We start from the raw sequence: 22,517 nt of genomic DNA, 5'->3' as shown, positions 1-22,517 counted from the left end.
AGTTAAGGAGGTGGTGGGCGGTCGCCTCCACGTAGCAGACGTAATGTACAACAACGCTCCGCTCCGGTTGATCAACGTGTACGCCCCGGTACAATGCAGCGTGCGGCTGACCGTCTTTCAGCAGCTCCCACTGCTGCTGGCAACATCCAGGCCGGTCATCCTAGGTGGTGACTTCAACTGCATCATCGATGCAGCTGGACGATCCGGCAGTGACGACAGCAAACTGGACGCTACGTCCAGATTCCTAACAGAAACAGTTAAAGATGCCAAACTGCACGACGTCTTCAGCAAGCCTACAGACGGAGCACAGCGCAGATACACATGGTCAAGATCGGATGGGTCTGCCCGTTCCAGGATTGACTTCCTGTTTGTGTCCCGTGCTGTCACGGTCGGATCCATCGACGTCAAGCCGGTGTTCTCCGACCACTGCCTCTTACTGGCCGACTGTCACTTACAGTACGACCAGCGGGTTGGCAGAGGGACGTGGAAGCTCAATGCTACACTGCTGACCCCAGAGAACGTTGAGGAACTCAAAAGGGATTACAAAGGTTGGAGGACCATGAAACCCCTCTTTGAGTCTCCAGTTCACTGGTGGGAAGCGATCAAGGAGAACATCAAGAGGTTCTTCATCCACAAAGGTGTTCAGAGGGTGTGAGAGAGACAGAGGGAAATGTCCATACTCCAGAAAAGAATGCAAAATCTGCTCCGGTTGCAGTCAATGAAGGTCGAGGTCAAGGAGGACCTCCAAGAGGTGAAGAGCCAGCAGGCCTCGCTCTTTGCCAAGGAGGCCTCCAAGATCATTTTCCGGTCCAGAGTCCGCTCCATCGAGCAGGATGAGACGTGCTCGCGTTACTTCTTCCAAAAGGTACATAGAGAGAGCTCTGTTATCAGCAGCCTGAAGGAAGAAGATGGCTCGGTAACGTCTTCGCAGTCCGACATACTAAGGATCAGCAAATCCTTTTATGCTGGGCTGTATGACGCGAAGCCCACAGACAGCAGAGCCTCCCAGTCCTTCCTGTCATCTATCACAGAGGTCTTAGATGACAGCAGGAGGGAGAGACTGGACAAGCCGCTAACTCTGGATGAGCTGACAAAGGCTCTTGAGTCCTTCGAGACGAGTAAAACTCCCGGAAGCGACGGCTTACCGGTTGAGTTGTACTCGGCCCTGTGGGACTGAGTCGGCCTGGACCTGCTGGAAGTATACGAGAGTATGCTCCTGGCCGGCAGCATGTCAGAATCCATGAGCAAAGGCATCATCACCTTCATTTACAAGCGGAAGGGGGAGAGGGCAGAAATCAGAAATTGGTGGCCCATCTCACTGCTTAATGTTGACTACAAGATTCTGTCCAAAGTCATAGCCAGTCGAGTCAAGTGTGCTCTGGAGTTGGTGATTCACCCCGATCAGACCTGCACTGTACACGGCAGGAAGATCTCTGATAGTCTCGCGCTACGATCGCCTATGTATGGGACAGGAGGGTGGACACCTGCCTCATCAGCCTGGACCAGGAGAAGGCTTTTGACAGGATATCGCACACCTACATGATGGACGTGCTTTCCAAAATGGGGTTTGGGGAGGGAATCTGCAATTGGATCAAACTGCTCTATGCAAACATCAGTAGCGCAGTCTCAATCAATGGGTGGGAATCGGAAAGTTTCCCGATCCAATCTGGAGTCAGACAGGGCTGTCCTCTCTCCACGGTCTTGTTTGTTTGCTGTATTGAACCCTTTGCTGAGTCTATTAGGAAGGATGCGAGCATAAGAGGGGTGACAATCCCAGGCAGCGGAGGCACTCAGGTTAAAACCTCCCTGTACATGGATGACGTCGCCGTCTTCTGCTCGGATCCGCTGTCCGTGCGCAGACTGATGAGCATCTGCGACCAGTTCGAACTGGCCTCGGGAGCCAAAGTTAACCACGGCAAGAGCGAGGCCATGTTCTTTGGGAACTGGGCTGACCGATCCTTTGTCCCCTTCACCGTCAGGTCAGATTACCTGAAGGTGCTGGGGATATGGTTCGGAAGAGCCAGGGCGTGCACCAAAACCTGAGAGGAGCGAGTAGCCAAGGTACAACAAAAGTTGGGCATGTGGGGGCAGCGATCTCTCTCCATTGTGGGTAACAACCTGGTCATCAGGTGCGAGGCGCTCACGTTGTTGCTGTACGTGGCGCAGGTCTGGCCCATACCCCACTCCTGCGCTGTGGCGGTCACCCGAGCCATTTTCCACTTCATCTGGGGATCTAAAATGGACCGGGTCCGGAGGGATACGATGTTCAAATCTCTGGATAAGGGCGGGAAAAATGTACCCAACGTGGCCCTCATCCTGATGACCACCTTCGTGTGCGGCTGCATCAAGCTGTGTGTAGACCTCCAGTACGCAAACTCCAAGTGTCACTACGTGCTGAGGTTCTATCTGTCCCCGGTATTGCCAGGGATGGGCCTGGTCACATTGCCGCGGAACGCTCCATGCAGTTGGACTGTGCCGTACCACCTATCCTTCGTGGAGCAGTTTCTGCGGGAAAACACCTTCGACCACCGATCCGTCAGGCAGTGGTCTGCACGGAACGTCCTCAAGGCCCTACGGGAAAAGGAGACGGGGGATCCTGTCGGATGGTTCCCCGAGCAGACCGCCAAAGTCATTTGGCAGAATGCCTCATCACCAGAACTTTCAAACAAGCACCAAGGTGTAGCTTGGCTGGTGGTGAGAAGGGCCCTCCCCGTCAGATCCTTCCTGCACGCCCGAATTCCTGTGTTAGAATTGTGGAGATGGATTCATTGGAGAACTGAAATAATTCCATAGATGTTGGACTTTGTTTTTTAAAACCAGGTCACCTGAAGGACACTTGAGGTCTTGTTTGAAAACAACCTTTACTGGAAGTCACATGCCTTAAGCTCAATAAACAACAGAAACCTTGGTGATGTGGGGGAGATGTTTACAGAGAAGTGAAATGTCATGATTTATGAGGGTCAGGAAGTTCTGACTTGCTGTTTGGTTTCACTTCTGAGATTTGTTTTGGTTCAGTTGAGGCGTGGACTGTGTTTGAAAGCAGTTGGAGATCAACCTGCCAAGAGTAAAACCCAGCTTGCCTCCTTCCTGCTGGCCAGAATTTTATGCCACCCAAAGAGCGGGATGGTGGCGGTGGATGGTGGTGATGACACGCCCCCGCCTCTGCCGCCATTTTACATGGGGCGGCAGTGACGAAAAACGGCACACCCACCCCAAGCCAATCAAGGCCCTTAAGTGGCCAGTTAGCGGCCACTTAAGGGCCTCTGCCCACGCCAGGGGAATTTTACCATTGGCAAGTGGGCAGCCCGACGGAGGTCTGCCCCAATGTCCTAACCACCCCCAATGCCCAACACGCCCCCGTCCCCCAAAATCGACCACTCTTACCTCGCTTGGGCCTGACCGATCATGGGGCCATCCTTCCTCTTCTTCTTGAAGCTGGGTTGCAATCCCAGCAGCAGCCACCACTCCCAGTGGCGCTGCTGAGATGAAGAGGTACTGGCACGCTGATTGGCCAGCAGCTTCCTTAGGTGGGACTTCCTGCCTCAATGAGATGGAAATCCCACCTCAGACCAATTAAGGACAATGGGGACCATAAAATGCGATCTGGATCCCCAGGCCCGGTGAAGGAAGGATTGCCACCAACCTTTCCGTCGGTGGACGGCTTCCATCCAAAAACATTCTGGCCCTTGACGCTGTGATATGCTGCGTTTCTCCTGAGGAGCTCCTGGAAAGCTTGCTAAATTAATTCCCGACACTGCCTGAAAAGAACTGCTCCAGAAAAGATCCCAGTGAACCATCTATGTGTACTCTGGTGCCAGACAGTATGCTGCATTTCTCCTGAAAAACCTGACAAACTGATCCTCAATGTTGCCTGAAAATAACTACTCCAGAAAAGATCCCAGTGGCAGCCGTCTATGCTTTTTTGGGACACCAAATCAAAAAGGGACAACTGGCACCTTTCCACATCTCTTTTTTCTTCAAGAATTAGCAAGTATTTGGACAAAGTATTCTCTTTTTTTTGTCTTTTTTGTGACAGAACTCTAAAGAGAAAATCTCTATTTCTCGGTTAACTGGTGTGTGTTTGTGTGTGTGTGAGGGGCTAATGTAAAAAGGAACTTTCATATTTCAAACTGTGTGTTAATGCTTTGCTTCATTACTGATTAAGTCTTTTTTATAATAAACTGATAATTTTGTTGTTTATTAAAGAAACCTGGTTGGTGAATGTTATTCTGGGATAAAGAGTAGAGTATATGATTACCCATAAACTGGGTAAACACTTAAATATGTGAGCTGTGGAGAAGTGGAACTAGAAAAGCTGGGCTGAATTTTATACGCATGCCGCGCTGCACAGCGGCACCCTTTCAACTCAACGCGGCGCCTGCATTTAGCAGCCGCTGCAGAGCTTCATTAGCATCGGAGGTTCATTAGCATCACTGCGCCAAGCCTCCCCCCGATATTACATAGGGAGAGGTGGGACATTCGGCGCAGTGAGGAGCCCTTTGACAGTTGTGCAGCAGGTGCTGGGGCCCTATTTTAAGTGCCCCAGCACCTGCTTCCTGACAACTGTCAAAGAATTCTTACCTGACTGCTGAAGAGTTCACTGACCTGAAAGTTAACTCTGCTTCTCTCTTCACAAATGCTGCCTGACCTCCAGAGTTACCCCAGCACTTTCCGCTTTGCTGCCACATCCTTACCCTGCTGTATCCCAGTGTCCTGTGAAGTTGCGATCCTCTTCTCAAGTGTAACAGTTCTTCTTGTAGGCATGCTGCACCTGCGTGAATAATCTTAAATTTGCACATTCCAGGATGTGAGACATAAATAGACCATAAAAGGTATTACAGAGGTTGACAGAGAAAACACTGAAACAAATGGGAATGCACGGGTGTCACGGCAATGTAAATATGTCTTTCACTAAATGTTCCTCACCAACATGTGTGTCCTCTTCTCTGTGTGAATGATGTGTGCCAGCATGTAGCACCAATGTCACATCCCTTTGCACAGTTGGCCCTTCAGAAGAGCCAACGTATGCAATAATGTCATTGCCATGCCACATGAACATCTCCATGGATGCAGTGATATGGGCATTGGCTCAGTCAGCTGCTGCCTTTAATGGTTTACTCAGGGATGCTGCAGACGTGTACTGGTGCACAGCAGGTGAGCGAGGGTGATGTGTGGCTTGCAGAGCTCATGTCGGTTCCTATGGAGCAGACTGTCTTTATCTGATAAGCCACTTCCATACATCCCTACCTCACTGCTAGCCCTGTGTGCAGAGCCTGGGTGCCATCTGCCCTCCCATGCCACTTTCGTGTTGTAGGTCCTTAGCGTCCTCATAGTCTGAGGAGGAATCCTGTTGATGTCTCTCCTCATCATGCCAGGCCTGGCTCCTATTGGTTGCGTAGTTGTGCAGAGCAGCAAAGAAACGAGCTGGCCTTTTTGGCCTGTAATATAGGGCATCACCCTATCCATCCAGGCATTGGAGGTGCTCTTTCAGCATGCTGATCTCCTGCTCAATGGTGGCTCATGTAGCTCAGTGGCTGGCGTTGAATCTCTCCTCTGCAGCAGTGATGGAGTCTCTCACCGGTGTCGGGAGTCTTGTCTTAAAGGATAGGCCTTATCTCCAAGAAGCCACCCCTCCATCTGAGCCAGTTCAGTGAACAGAGGTGGCAGCCAGGACTGGAGCAAGACACAGGTGTCATGGCAACTGCCTGATAAGCAGTCACACATTCGCTGCCAGCATCTGCAATGTTCACATACCAGCTTCACCTAGATTGAGAGGGCTCCTTTAACGGTGACGCTGCAGGTGGTAGCCTGGCAGTAGGCCTGATGGCCACATGAGTGCAGTCTATGAACATTACAACCTATGGTTCTCCGACAATGATGCCAGAACCAATGGGCCTCTGAGTCCGTCCTGAAACGAACATACTCACTGGCCCTCTGGTGGGCATTGGTCACCTCCCTGACACAGCGGTGCACTGCTGACTGTGTGACCCCACAAAGGTCTCTGGTGGGCCCCTAAAAGGCTGCAAAGGCATCAGGCTTGAGAACCGCTGCCACTATGAGTAACAAAGGCATGGGATGTCCACTGGAGCCCATGGGCTGCAGGTCATCCTTGAGCAGGGCACAGAGACGTGTCACCACCTTCTCTATATGCGTAATCTCCCCTGACACTGGTGCTCTGACATCCAATGGCATGTCATGTGGGGCCTGTAGATGCACAGCAACTGTAATGGCGGGCTCCCCTTGGGGGCTGCTGCTCACGACTGGGAGCCTCTACGTGGATCACACATGCCCTGTTTGTATTGCCTCTGGCGCATACGGATCATCATGTGCGGAGGATCACACAATGTAGGATGAGCCATACCTATTTCCATGTGATAAATAAAGATGAACCCTGCATGTATTCGGAGGTTCCTAGCAGGGCAGGGATTGGTGTTGACTGGTACATCAGCTGCTTTCCTGGATCAACAATGTGGTGTGCCATGGCATTGCCCATCTTGGCGAACACTCAAAGTGGCAGAGCATGACCGCATCAAGATCCTACCAGCTGAATCGATTGCCTCCACCATCCATAAAAGCTTAATGCTCCTGCCCTTTCTGGCACCCTCCCCTCACACAGGGTGCCTAGTGTGCCATTGCCCCTCACAAACAAAGAACATACACTGTTTTTATTTTTTTATTTATTTAGAGATACAGCACTGAAACAGGCCCTTCAGCCCACCGAGTCTGTGCCGACCAACAACCACCCATTTATACTAACCCTACAGTAATCCCATATTCCCTACCACCACTAGGGGCAATTTACAATGGCCAATTTACTTATCACCTGCAAGTTTTTGACGGTGGGAGGAAACCGGAGCACCCGGCGAAAACCCACATGGTCACAGGGAGAACTTGCAAACTCCGCACAGGCAGTACCCAGAATTGAACCCGTGTCCCTGGTGCTGTGAGGCTGTGGTGCTAACCACTGCGCCACTGTGCCGCCCTTAACAGAGGGATGGTACATGGTTCTTCCCTTCATGCCAGCACAGCTTTCCCTCCAGTAATCCCAGACCCCCTCCCTTTCAGAATACAAACTGAGATCCCTGTATATCCCCCCCAGCATTCCCTGCTCCCTTTAAGAATGCAGAGTTAGACCTATGCATATCCCCCCCACCACCTCCCTTTAAGAAAGTAAAGTTAGACCGCTGTGTATCCCCCCTCCCTCCTCACTTTAAGAATGCAGTGTTAGACCCCTGCATATCCCCCCTCCCACCTCCCTTTAAGAAAGTAAAGTTAGACCGCTGTGTATCCCCCCTCCCTCTTCCCTTCCGAAATGCAGAGTGAGGACCCGTTGGCTTTTCAGATCGTGAACGGGATAGCACGTGACAGCTGCCCGTTCAATGAAAAATCCGGCAGTGTCGGTGGAGAGGCGACGGGCTGTATAATCAGCATAGGTAAGTAATCATTAACATATGTTGATTGTGGTGCTGCCGCCGTGTGGCAGGGAGGGCCACACTGAGGTCATGTCGCTGCCAGTAACATGCGGCGGGCCCTTCTCGGCGCCACGGGTCAAGGCGGGCCTCTCCCCGCAACATTTTACTGGCCCCCACACCGCGACCCACGGCGTCAAGGGGCCGGTAAAATTCAGCCCGACTAGTGCACTCCTCCCACCTTGGTCGTAACAACATTTAAATGTATGTTGTGACCTGTGGAGATGTGAAACTAGAAAAGACAGTGCACTCCTCCGCCTCAGTTGTAACATTCCCTGTTTTCTCTCTCTCTCCTTTCTTAAATAGTGGGGTTACATTTGCTACTTTCCAATTTGCAGGAACCATTGCAGAATCTAAAGAGTTTTGGAAGATAATCACCAACCCATCCACTATCTCTATAGCCACCTCTTCAACTCTCTGTAATGTAGATAATCAGGTCCAGGTGATTTATAAACTTCAGTTCCATTAATTTTTCCAGTACTACTTTTTTGCGAATACTAATTTCTTTCATTTCCTCATTCTCGCTAGTCCCTTGGTTCTCTACTATTCCTGGAAGTTCTTTTGTATCTTCCTCCATGAAGACAGACACAAAGGGCTGCATTTTAAGAGCCAATCTCACGCACAGTGGCTCATTTAAATAGCCAGGGCGGACCCCCCCCCCCCCCCCCCCACCCCACAATCTCGTAGAAGGGGCGGACTGTCCATCCCCTGTGCATTTTTAAAGGGCAGCCAGTCCTTTGATTTTTTAAAGATACACCCCCTCCCAAAATATATTAAATAAATTTCTAATGCCCCTTTCCCACCCCCAATAACAATTACATTAACTAGTTGCCCTATCCCCCCCAAAAAAAACACTTACCTTTTAAATCTGACCTTCCCCTTCCAGACTGCACAAAGTTTAAATTTTACTCCTTGCCACCATCCCCTACACCCAGTACATTTATTTCACCACAACCCTTCCCCCGCACTGAAAATATTAACTCCTTCCCCCTCTCCACAAGTGTCACGCTGGCTTGCCCCTGACGGGCAACTGAAGGTGCAGGAGTGCCGGCCATACCGAAGATCGCGGTGGGCTCAGAAGATTAAAGGTAACTTCATTTAAATTTATGTATGTCATTAACGTAAATATTGAAATCCAGGTCCCATTCGCCCAGCGGCGGGGGAGCCACCATGGAGGCTCGCCGCTGCTGGGTGAATCAGGCCGGGCCCTACTGCCGTTGGCCACTGTTGGCAGACCGCTACCGGCCCCAGCTCTTTTGGCCACCAACCCCCCCCCCACCCCACTCCCGGCACTGCACCTGACATTGAAGGCGTGGTAAAATCCAGCTCAAAGTATTTGTTTAGTTTCTCTGCTATTTATTTATTCCCCATTATAAATTCTCTTGTCTCTGTCTGTAGTGGACCCACATTTGTCGTTGCTAATCCTTTCCTTTTTACATACCTATAGTAGATTTAACAGTCCATTTTTATGTTTCTCACTAGTTTACTTATACATTCTATCTTCTCTTACTTTAGTAGGTTCTTGGTTCTTCTTTGCTGAATTCTAAAATGCTCCCAATCCTCAGGCTTCCTACTTTTTTGGTAACTTTACAAGACTCTTCGTTTGATCTAATTTTTAACTTCTCTTGTTAGCTATGATTAGATCATCTTTCCTGCTGGGTTTTTGTGCCTCAAAGGAATATAAATTTGTTATAAACCATGTATTCATACTTTAAATGTTAACCATTCCCTGTCTACTCGCATACCTTTTAATGTAGTTTCCCAATCTACCACAGCCAATTTGTCCCTCATACTTTCATAGTTTCCTTTGTTTAGATTTAAGACTCTAGTTTCGGATTGAAATATATCACTTTCAAACTTAATGTAAAATTCTATCATATTATGGTCACTCTTCCCTAAATGCTCCTCTACAATAAGATTATTAATTAGCCCTTTCTCATTGCACAAGACTAGTTCTAAAATAGCCTGCTCTCTAGTTGGCTCCTCAACATACTGTTCCAGAAAACTATCTCATATGCATGAAACACAAAAAGTTAGTATGCAGGTACAGCAAGTGAATAAGAAGGCAAATGCAATGTTGTCATTTATTGCAAGGGGAATGGAATATAAAAGAAAGGAAGTTTTGCATCAGTTATGCAGGACATTGGTGAGACCACACCTGGAGTACTGTGTATAGTTTTGGTCTCCTTACTTAAGAAAGGATATAATTGCATTAGAAGCAGTTCAGAGTAGGTTCACTCGACTGATTCCTGGGATGAAGGGCTTATCTTATGAGGAAAGGTTGACCAGGTTGGGCCTGTATCCATTGGAGTTTAGAAGAATGAGAGGTAATCTTATTGAAACATATAAGATCTTGAGGGGGCTTGACAGAGTGGATGCTGAGAGAATGTTTCTGCTTATGAGAGAGACTAGAACCAGGGACACTGTTTAAAAATAAGGGGTCTCCCATTTAAGACAGAGATGAGGAGAATTTTTTCTCTCAGAGGGTCGTTAGGCTGTGGAATTCTCTCCCCAGAAAGCAGTGGAGGCTGGGTCATTGAATATTTTTATAGGCTGAGTCAGATAGATTCTTGACTGGCAAGGAAGTCAAAGGGTATAGGGATAGATAGGAATGTAGAGTTGAGGCCACAATCAGATCAGCCAGAATCTTATCAAATGGTGGAGCAGGCTTGAGGGGCTGCATGGCCTACTCTTGCTCCTAATTCATATGTTCATATGACAAATTAGAGACCAAAAAGGAAATCTTTTTGTCGAGGCAGAGGGCATGACAGAAGTGCGAAATGAATATTTTGCATCTGTCTTTACGAGAGAAGAGAATGCTGTGAATGTCATAGTAAATGAGGCGATAGCAGAGAAAATGAATAGAATAAAAATAGATAAAGAGGAGGTACTTAAAACATTGGCAGTTCTCAAAGTAAAAAATTCACCCGGTCCAGATGGGATGTATCCTAGGTTGCAGAGGGAATTGAGGGTGGATATTGCAGAGGTTCTGGCCACAATCTTCAAATCATCCTTAGATATGGGATTGCTTCTAGAGGACTAGAGGATTGCAAATGTTCTACCTCTGTTCAAAATGGTGGCAGGGATAAATCTGGCAACTACAATAATGCCAGTCTAACGATAGTGGTGGGGATACTTTTACAGACAATAATTCAGGAGAATATTAATTACTTAAAAAAAATATGGGTTAATAAATGAAAGCCAACACAGATTTGTTAGGGTAAATCATGTTTGACTGACTTGGATTGAGTTCATTGATGATGTAAAAGAGAGGGTAGTGCAGCTGTTGTTGTGTATGTGAACTTTCAAAAGGCATTTGATACAGTACCACATAATAGACCTGTTAGCAAAATTGAAGCCCATGGGATTAAAGGATCAATGCCTGGGTGGATATGAAATTGGCTAAGGGACAGAAAGCAGAGCGTAGTGATGAATAATTGTTTTTCAGACTGGAGAGAAGTTGCAGTGGTGGCCGCCAGGGATTGCTGTTGGGACCACTGCTCTTTTTGATGTATTGTAATGGCTTCACAGAGCATAATTACAAAGTTTGCAGATGGCATGAGACTGGAGAATGTAGTGAAGATAAGGAGGATAGTACCAGGCTTCAGAAGGACATAGACAGGCTGATGAAACTGGCAGACACATAGCATAGAAAAGTGAAGTTATTTATTTTAGTAGGAAGAGTGTTGAGAGGCAATCCAAACTAAATGGTACATTTTTAAAGGGGATGCAGGAACAGAGAGACCCGGAGTGTATGTACACAAGTGTTTGAAGATGGCAGGACAAGTTGAGAAGGCTGCTGCGTTCTTAGCTTTATAAATAGCAGCATATAGTACAAAACAAGTAAGTTATTCTAAAGTTTTATAAAACATTGTTAGTCTGCAGCTGGAGTAATGTGTTAAATCCGGGCATCACAATTTAGGAAGGATGTCAAGGCTTTAGAGAGGGTGCAGAGGAAACTTACCAGAATGGTACCAGGGATAAAAACTTCAGTTATGTGGACCAATTAGAGAAAATTGACTTATTCTCCTTAGAGCAGAAAAGGTTAAGGGGAGGTTTGGTAGAAGTATTTGAAACCATGAAGGGTTTGCATCAAGTAAATAGAGGGAAACTGTTCCTAGTGGCAGAAGGGTCAGTAACCAGAGGACACAGATTTAAAGTAATTGGCAAAAGAACCAGAAGCGACGTGAGGAAAAATATTTTAACACAGTAAGTTGTTATGATCTGGAATGTACTGCCGGAATGGGTGTTGGAAGCATTTTCAAAAATAAGTTTTGAAAAGGAATTGGGTAAATACTTCAAGGGAACTAATTCCATGACTATGGGGAAAGTGCAGGGTTGTGGAACTAATTGGATAGCTCTTTCGGCACAGGCAAGATGGGCTGATTGGCTTCCTTTTGAGCTGTAGCATTCTATGATCCTAATTGGCTGCTGTGTTTCTTATATTACAATAGTGACTACACTTCAAAAAGTACTTCATTGGCTGTAAAATATTTTGGGACATCCCGAGGTCATCAAAGTCACTATCAAATCCAATAGGGAATTCAGGAGAAACTTCTTTGTACAGACAGTGGTTAGAATGTGGAACTCACTTCCTCAAGGAGTTGTTGGGGTAAATAGTATAGGTGCATTTAAGGGGAATCTTGGCCTTCACAGAGCATAATTTCAAAGTTTGCAGATGGCTTGAGACTGGAGAATGTAGTGAAGATAAGGAGGATAGTACCAGGCTTCAGAAGGACATAGACAGGCTGATGAAATTGGCAGACACATAGCATAGAAAAGTGAAGTTATTTATTTTAGTAGGAAGAGTGTTGAGAGGCAATATAGCATAAACATTGCATGGGCCAATTGGATTAGATAACCTGTTTCCTTGCTGTAAATTCTATGTAATTTTATATAGTTTGAAGAACTGTTAGTGCAGCGGTGCTCAGGGGGAGAGGTGACACTAGATGAGATTCAAGAGTGGGTATCTTGATCTGGAGTGCCCCTACTGCCAATCCAGCTGAGGTCAACTAATGCCAGCACAGACTGGGACTGAACCTGTCTTCATTCTGTGACCTTATGGTTGCACTTAACTTGGAGCCAGAAGGTTGTGGGTTCAAACACTATTTCAGAGACTTGAGCACAAAATCTAGATTGCACTGAGGGGGATGAATTTATTAATTGGGCCACTTAAGGGCCTCAATTGGCCTTTCCCAGCTCTCACTTAATCGTAGGGCGATGGGAAGGCAACGGGCAATCCACCACCCCCCACCCCCACCCCTCGCCTTTCATCGCTATTTTATGGGCCCTCCCACCTCCCATTCCATCTCCTGGGGGCCCATAAAATCCCGCCCAGGGAATGCTGCATTGTCGAGGTGCCATCATTTGGATGAGATGTTAAATCAAGTTCCAGTCTGCTCTCTTAGGTTGATGTAAAATATTCCGTGAGACTATATTTATTGGAGTCCTGATCAAGGGGGCATAACCTTAAAATTAGAGCTAGGCCATTCAGGGCTAATGTCAGAAAGCTATGAATGACCTATTCATGTTCCTATGTTCCTAGTCATGATCCAATTGAATGACCGAACAAGTTCGAGGGACTGAATGGCCTACTCCTGTTCCTATGTCATTCCTCCATAATAAAAAGCTTGCCGGCAGTCACTGTTTAGACTCAGTCACAAGAACTGGCCACATTGATGCAGCACCAAAGAAGCACCAGGACTTGTGCAACTGTGGTCACCAACAGTCAGCATAAGAATGACGTGGAAGAACATTTAGTTGTGAACAAAGCAATATTAATCTAAACAGTCATTTTAGCTGCTCCCTTGTAGTTCTGTGCTATCGGTGAGATTTCAGATCACCCTGCAGTGGACGCAGACATAAATTACAGACTGTTCAATAAACCTGCAAAGGAAATTCATTTTATATTAGCAATAAGCCAAGTGATACAGAAGAAAATTTCGTTGAATTTTATTCTCTAACATTTCTACAAATAATTTTGGTATGTAACTAAACAGAAGCTAAAGAAAAACATCCAACAGTACAACCAACTGAATGGGAAATTAGGTATACTGCACTTGTTTAGACTGCCTAATGGAAATGCAGCTCATCGCATTGCAGCTCTGTGCAAAAATATCAAAACCAAATCAAGTTTTTGGGAGAATCTGAGACTTTGAAGTAAAAAAACATTTCACGTCAATCATACAGATGGAGAGCGAATGTTCCCTAACATTTACATGATGCCGAAAAGAAAAAACAAACTTGCATTTATATAGCACCTTTCACAACCTCAGGACTCATCAAAGTGCTTTACAAACAATGAAGTACTTTTGACAGGTAGTCACTGTTGTAATATGGGAAACGCAGCAGCCAGTTTGCACACAGCAAGCTCCTTCAAACAGCAAAGAACAGCTATTACAGCTATATAACAGTTTTATTGTAGGCTGAGGGATCAATGGCGGCCACGATACTAGGGTGAACTTCTTTGCTTGTCTTCAAAATAGTACCAGAGCATCTCTTATGTTCACCTGAGAGGGCGGGTGTGGCCCCTGAACTGACAACCTCCTATTGAAAGGTCACTGACCTGAAACGTTAACTCTGTTTCTCTCTCCACAGATGCTGCCAGACCTGCTGAGTATTTCCAGCACTTTTTGTTTTTATGACAACCTTCTGACTCAGAGGTGAGAGTGCTACCACTGAATCACTGCTGAGCACTAGGTCTCTCCATAATTAAAAGCACAGCAGCACCCTATTTCTTGTAATATATCTCAAGTCCGCTTTTGATCCCACCATTTGAAAGAGTGCAAGCCATTTTGCATGCCATTTGTTTGCTGGTCCCCATATGAAGGTCAAGGCAAGGAAATTATTGTGGGAGATTAGCATAGGATTGGGCACAGGTTTACTCAAGAGATTGCATTCAAACCCCTCCAATCTCCCCCCAAAACCAAGCTAAATATATCTATCTATATCTTATTAGCAGTCTTATATCTGTACACACATCCTGTCTACAAAGCCTTACATTCTGTTTTCACTCTCTTTGCTAGACCCCTGTGTCAACTATTTCCATTATAAATTCCTACATCAATCAGCAATACATTTAAGCATTAATTTTATCTGCTTATCAAGGTTTTTCTTTCCCAATGATTGATTGATGGGATAAAAATGGCAAACTTTCTTTGCCCGTCTTTCCAAAGAACTCCAAGTATGCAGTTACAACCTCTTATCATTGTGAACACCTTCATGGCCACAACTGAGTACTCAGCCCATAAGATACCTTGAGGCATCAAAATCCTCATTACCCCCTTCACTTTCAATTCTCTTCTTTTTCAATCCTTTCTATTCATCCCTATCGGAAAGGTTGGGCAAGTGATGAAGAGAATGCACACGTCATTTCTATCTCCATCCCTTGCTAAGGCTATAGTAATGTGCTGCCTTCCCACAGCAACAGCCACCTTCTATTTAAGTGTTTCCAAGGGCTGGATTTTATGCGGCTGCCGGCAATTATGGCGGCGGCCGTAACAGATGGCGGCCCGGCCGCGTGGCATTCACTCTGCGAAGCCACCGCGATCTTAAATGCGGCGGCTCATTAACATGCCCAGGGTGGACCCCCCACCCCCCCGCCCCCCTGGATGACGTGGAAGGGGTGGGCGAGCTGTCCCCGGCGATAGCATCTGGCACCACTGCACAGGTGCCAGCGCCATTTTGAAAGGGCTCAGAGCCCTAAATGACAATTTAAATTTTTAAAGGAATAGTTAATTTACAATTATTAGAAGTAATTCAAAATATTCTTTCCAGGCCCTCTCCCACCCTTAAATACCAATACATGTCATTCCTGCCCTTCTCCCCTGAAATACTTACCATGAATATATGGCCTTGCCCACCCACCCCGCACCCTGCAAAGTTCAGAACCTTTTACCTCTACCCCTTCCCATCACCCCCTAGACCAATCAAGTAACTTTGACCCCGCTCCCCCACCCCCCACACTGATAAACCTACCTCCTTAACCCCTCCCCACAGGTGCCATGCCTTGTTTCCCTGGACGGGGATTCAAAGGCACGGCAGTGTCGGCCACCGGGGTGAAGATCACGGCGGCACTTCAGGAGGCGACTGGAACTTCATTACCTAAAGTATGTAAATTAATTTGAATATTTAAATGGAGGTCCCGTCATCGAGTGGCAGAGGTGGGGGGTCCCCCACGAGGCCTCGCCACCGTCAAGATCGGGACAGGCCCTGCTGGCGTTGAGGTCGGTGGCGGCCCTCATCCAGAGCAATCTTCATGTCTCCCCCGCCACCGTTCCCGACATCGAGGGCTCTATAAAATTCAGTCCTAAGCGTCTGTACATGTGCTCAGTAGAGATAAAATAAATAATCTGCAAAGGCTGAAATTTTGAATTGAATATAGAGAATGCTAGAAGCACACAGGCAGGTTAATGTTTCAGGTACAGACCTTTTAATCAGACCAGATTTCTTCCTGTCTCCAAAAAAAAGAGACAGCCATCCTGTTTCAAACCTTTGCTCGCTTTCTTGCGAGACTGTTATGAGACTTAATTGCATTTCCTCTGTCGCCTGCAATAAACTCCTCGATTAAATAAATGAAATATCTGAAACAGACCCAATTCTAAATCAGTTAAAGACTCTTGTGTATGATATCCGATCTGCTGCATCAACAACTGATTGCAGTGCTTTTCCATCTTTCTCAGCACTTCTTGTACCCATACCCACTTTTCTGGAGAGCTGAATACTAAAACACAGGCGATACCTGGTTCTGTCATATATTGGACTTGTTTCTTGGATCTTCCTAATCCAAATTGATGAAAATAAATAACTCTATTAAGGTTTTATATGTAGGAGCATGCTAATTCTATCAAACTCTCACCCTGGCTGCTGCAGACTACTTCAAACTGCTTGGCTAATTGCATACAAAATGTCAGATGCCATTGGTAAGGGAATGTCTCTAAATCACACTCTCAATCTGACATGGATACTTGGGTAACTATGGAACTTGACCATGTGCTGTTCACCAATTGCATAGAATTACATAGAATGAACAGCAGAAAACAGGTCATTCGGTCCAACTGGTCCATGGGACTAAGTGAATAGCTCTTTCGGAGAGAGGGCACATGGACAAAAGTCCAAATGAGGAAAGGGTAAGGGAATGAGACTAAATGCCTAGCTTTTCAGAGAGTTGTAACAGGCACACAGAATTACATAGAATTTTACAACATAGAAATAGGCCGATCGGCCCAGCAGGTCTAGAGCCTTTGCCCATCCCTCTTCATTGAACCCTACTATTGAATATTTTTAAGACGAAGGTAGATAGATTCTTGTTAGGCAAGGGAATCAAAGATTATCGAGGATAGATGGGAGTGTGGAATTCGAGACAGAAACAGATCAGCCATGATCTTATTAAATAGCGGAGCAGTCTCGACAGGCTGAATGGCCCACTTCTGCTCCTAATTCGTATGGTCATATAATCTTCTATTCGTTTCTCCCTCATGCATTTCTCGAGCATCCCCTGAAATATATCTGTGCTATTCGCCTGAACTGCTTCTTGTGGTAGCAAGTCCCACATTCTAAACACTCTCTGTAAAGAGATTTCTCCTGAATTCACTATTGGATTTATTAATGAGTATCTTATAATTATGGCTCCTAGTTTTAGTCTTCCCCACAAGTGGAAACATCTTCTCTATGTCTACCCTGTCAAACCATTCCATAATCTTAAAAATCTCCATCCACTCACCCCTCAATCCACTCACCCCTCAATCCTCTCTTTCCTAAAGAAGAGTCCCAGCCTTTTCAATCTTTCCTGACAAGAGTAACCTTTCAGTTCTGCTATCATCCTTGTAAATCCTTTTTGCACCTATTCAGCACCTCTATATTCCATAATATGGAGACTGAACTGGGCACAGATTGTCTATTGACATCATTGTGTAAGCCAATGAATTGGAGGCAAGGCAGGACTTATGGCAGGACTCAGAAAAAGTTTATTTACTGAGCAGACAGACTCTGTTTAAACTACACTAAAGCAAACAGTCCACAGAGTCTGTTTAAACATACAAATTATGTGCATATATTAATCCCAGTCACTTACAGCAGGAATGATTGATACGGAAATTACCCATTCATTTCCATTCAGGCCAAGGTTAGTGGTGTTACTTTTCTTTCTAACTTTTCTGTAGCAGTTTGATACAATCGAGGGGCTTCCTGGGCTATTTCAGAGGGCAGTTAAGATTAAACCACATTGATGTGGATCTGGAGTCAAATGTAGGACGGACCAAGTAAGGGTAGCAGATTTCATCCATTCAATGTTATTGGTGAAGCACATGGGACTTTAATGACAATCTGGTAGTTTCATGATCATTATTAATGAGACGAGCATTTTATTCCAGATTTACTAAATTAATTGAATGTAAATTCCCCAGCTGCTATGGTGTGATATGAACCCCAGAGCATTAGTCTGGTTCTCTGGATTACTAATTCAGTTACATTACCACTCCTGTTCGGACTTGGAACTATATTGCTGTTCCTTCACTGCCACTGGGTCAAGATCCCTCCCCAACAGCACTGTGGGTGTTCCTACACCACATGGACTGCAGCAGTCCAAGAAGGCGACTCACCACCATTTGCTCAAGGACAATTCAGGATGGACAACAAATGCTGGCCTTGCCAGCGACACTCACATCTCAAGAATGAATTTTTTAAAAAGCCATGTCTAGCCAAGGTTTATTAATTTACTACAAGCTTCCCACAACCAGTGGGAGCTGCAGAATATTGAATCATTTATTGACTCCAACTTCACGATTGTTGTGCAACCAATCATCAACACGCACTTTCAGCTTGAACTGGTCACCCAGGTGTTTATTGGTGGCGTTCCCCTCATCTCAGAGTGGGGGTGGGACTAGATGTTGGTTTTGATGTGTGCTGGGCTTGCCCAATGCCAGTGTATGAGACTCGACAGAATAGAACACATGCTGAATGAAAGGAATATCTATAAATGGTCACACTATGGAGGTGGATATCCATAGAGTACTCCATCTGGCCAGGCAAAACTTCAATGGGAGAGCTGCCATTTCTGAGATTTCCGTGGCTCTTCTGCCGAAGTTACAGCAGACACGGGAGAACCCCAATGGAAACTCCTCTCTCTCCATACCTCATTACAGGTATATGTTCAAGGCCAGTGACTTGTGAAGAAACAAGTGTCATGCATGGTGACAGAGCACTTTGAAGGCACGCTACCCATCCTCACTATTAGTGCACCAAATGGAGCTCAGCACACATAACCCCCTTACTTTGTCATTTCTGAAATATCTCAGTAGAATGACCATTATTGCAAAGAGTGAGAGGAGTGTATCTGAAGCAGCGAATGACCCAATTATATCACTGCTGACAAAAATCAATGTGGGATTTCACAGCAGATTTTCACTCCTTGATTCCAGAAATATTATTTCTGGAACATTCAGACTAACACAGCTCGAGTGGCTTCCTGTGCTAGCACACATTGAACCTCCAGATATCCGCAGGGAAAACATTCTTCTCAAAGAACATCACCGGCTGACAGCTAACGAAGCACTCCCATTGATACAGGATCTCAAAAAGACCCCACGCATTCACCTGAAAATCTGACCCAAGGGGTGAAATCCCAGGTTTCAACCTCCTAAAGAAAATCTAGACAACGCTCCCCCGCTTGAGGATAGTCCAGGGAAGATGTGGCCACTTGCTCCACAAGTGAAAGCTGAAGCCATTGAAAGGATTGTTAACCTTAACATCAAATGATAACTGTTTCCCCAGCCATATGAATATATATACTACTTGATTAATTAGTACTTCAAAATAAAAAATAAGAGCACCGACTGGCAATTCCTTTGACTTTTTCACAGTAAAATACCAAGTGCATACTAAAGTGCAAACTGGACATTTTCCATCAAAAAGGCTGGTATTTTCAAGAATCTGTTGAGCAGCACAGTGACCATGGCACAATACTAGGAAACAGCCTAGTCTTATGTTTTTTTAACAGGACTCATGCCATTACCAGGGAATACCAAGATGAAATCACACCCTCTTGTCAAGGAGTTCAAATTGCCTCAGATCTCTTTTGGGCCTCATAGCAGCATCATCGGCAGTATGGGATGCTTGAACAGCTTTTGGCCGAAGGGTTGTGCACCATTTACAAGGGCTAGGACCACTGCTTTTTTGATATAAATCAATGACCTAAATTTGGGTGTACATGATACAATTTCAAAATTTGCAGTCTCAAAAACAACCGGTTCACTACTAATCTCTGTTTTCTGTCCCTTAGCCAATTTTGTATCCATGTTGTCACTGCCACTTTAATCCCATGGGCTTTAATTTTGCTAAAAAGTCAATTATGTCTCATTTTAACAAATGTCAATCTAGTTAGCAAACACAATTTGCCTTCAACAAATTGTTGTCCTGGCTGTCCTTTATCCACCCATATTTTTCCAAGTGCCAATGCATTTTGTTTGGATTATTGTCTCAACATCCTGAGGGTTACCATTGGCCAAAAACTTAACTGCAGCAGTCATATAAATACTGTGGCTACAAAAGCAGATCAGAGGCTTGCAATTCGTGGTGAGTAACTCACCTCCTGACTTCCTAAAGCCTATCCACCATCTACAAGGCTCAAGTCAGGAGTGTGATGGAATACTCTCCACTTGGCTGGATGCATTGGAATTATCTCCAACAACACTCAGGAAGTTCAACACCATCCAGGACAAAGCAGCCCGCTTGATTGGCATCCCATCCACCACCCTAAAGATTCACGTCCTCCACCACTGGTGCACAGTTGCAGCAATGTGTACCATCTACAAGATGCACTGCAGCAACTCACCAAGGCTTCTTCAACAGCAACTTCCAAACCCACAACCTCTACCACCTAGAATGACAAGGGCAACAGACACATGGGAACACCACCACCTGCAAGCTCCCGTCAAAGTCATACACCATCCTGACTTGGAACTGTATCGATGTTACTTTACTGCTGCTGGGTCAAAATCCTGGAACTCCCTACCTAACAGCACTGTGGATGCACCAACACCATATGGGCTGCAGCGGTTCAAGAAGCTGGTTCACCACCACCTTCTCAAGAGCAATTAGGGATGGGCAATAAATGCTGGCCTTGCCAACAACCCGCATCTCCCATGAATACATTTTTTAAAATCCCCATTACTGATGTTGAGCTGACTGGTTAATCATATTGTATCATCTCTTCCCAGACTAATGCAAACAAAGCTGAAGAGCAGGCATAAAGGTTTTGAATGCAGAGCTTTAATGGAGACTTCTTGTTGCTTCAGCTTACAAGTCCTAATTAACTGTGCAGGAGGACCGAATCACGTGATATTGCATCACTTCCTGTGGTGACATATATATTAGCATAAACATATTATTTAAATGATATATTTAACATACTAACAAATACACTTTCACAACACATCACTCTCCCCTTTTTTGAACAGATTGGTTTTAAAAATCAGAATTTCTTTTGGAACACACGCACAAGCCATGCTTTCAGAGAAATGAGTCCAGTCATGACAAGTTAGAGCAGGGAAACTAAATAAATCTTTTTTTATGCAATAGAAAAGCAGCACTAAAACAGAAAAGGAACATATCCACTTAAACCAAATGGAGCAGAAGCAATTGTTGTGGAGCATAGCGTCATATGGTTTGATTAATAAACACCTGACCACCTCCAAGATCCCTAACTATTTCTTCGTACAAGCATTTATTTCGAAAACAGTCAGACAGTTGATGACTTGCATCAACTCATTTAATTGTAGAGATTTCCTTTCTCTCCAGCATTTGTTTTTAGACAACAAGGTCAATCTGTAGCCTTTTCTCACTCAGACTTTTCCGGGAGTTAATGTTATCCCACGATGAACGATTATCTACAAAACATTCAATGGGTATACTATCTTCAGAATGCCCACTGTACAGAATCTCACTTAAAATATCTGACAAATAGAATCCCATGTCCAAAGCCTCCACAAGATGCAAATGTTTTGGCAGCCAGAGTACTTTTAACAACCATTTCTATTTTCGTAGCTTCCCAAGCTAAAGACATTTCCATTCTTAAGAATCCAAAATATTATGAAACTAGCTGCACTAGAATACACTTCAGGAAGATTAGCGTGTGAAGAATCGCTAAATATGTCGAGTTTCATGTTCTTTGGGTTACCTGAGGATGGAAACTTGAGTCTGCATTTCTCTAGATTTAATTTTTGCCCTTAAAACATTATTTACTTTATTTACGAACATCATGGGGCAGGATGTCAGAAATGCTCCATCCATCAATATTGGCGACCACGCTTTGGAAGTGGTTCAAGAGTTCACCTACCTAGGCTCAACTATCACCAGTAACCTGTCTCTAGATGCAGAAATCAACAAGCGCATGGGTAAGGCTTCCACTGCTATGTCCAGACTGGCCAAGAGAGTGTGGGAAAATGGCGCACTGACACGGAACACAAAAGTCCGAGTGTATCAGGCCTGTGTCCTCAGTACCTTGCTCTACGGCAGCGAGGCCTGGACAACGTATGCCAGCCAAGAGCGACGTCTCAATTCATTCCATCTTCGCTGCCTTCGGAGAATACTTGGCATCAGGTGGCAGGACTATATCTCCAACACAGAAGTCCTTGAAGCGGCCAACACCCCCAGCTTATACACACTACTGAGTCAGCGGCGCTTGAGATGGCTTGGCCATGTGAGCCGCATGGAAGATGGCAGGATCCCCAAAGACACATTGTACAGCGAGCTCGCCACTGGTATCAGACCCACCGGCCGTCCATGTCTCCGTTATAAAGACGTCTGCAAACGCGACATGAAATCGTGTGACATTGATCACAAGTCGTGGGAGTCAGTTGCCAGCATTCGCCAGAGCTGGCGGGCAGCCATAAAGACAGGGCTAAATTGTGGCGAGTCGAAGAGACTTAGTAGTTGGCAGGAAAAAAGACAGAGGCGCAAGGGGAGAGCCAACTGTGCAACAGCCCCAACAAACAAATTTCTCTGCAGCACCTGTGGAAGAGCCTGTCACTCCAGAATTGGCCTTTATAGCCA

The sequence above is a fragment of the Heterodontus francisci genome, chromosome 19 (genome assembly GCF_036365525.1).
Source record: "Heterodontus francisci isolate sHetFra1 chromosome 19, sHetFra1.hap1, whole genome shotgun sequence".
Taxonomy (NCBI): Eukaryota; Metazoa; Chordata; class Chondrichthyes; order Heterodontiformes; family Heterodontidae; genus Heterodontus; species Heterodontus francisci.
The sequence above is the reverse complement of the archived record's forward strand: the minus strand, read 5'-3'. Positions refer to the sequence as shown.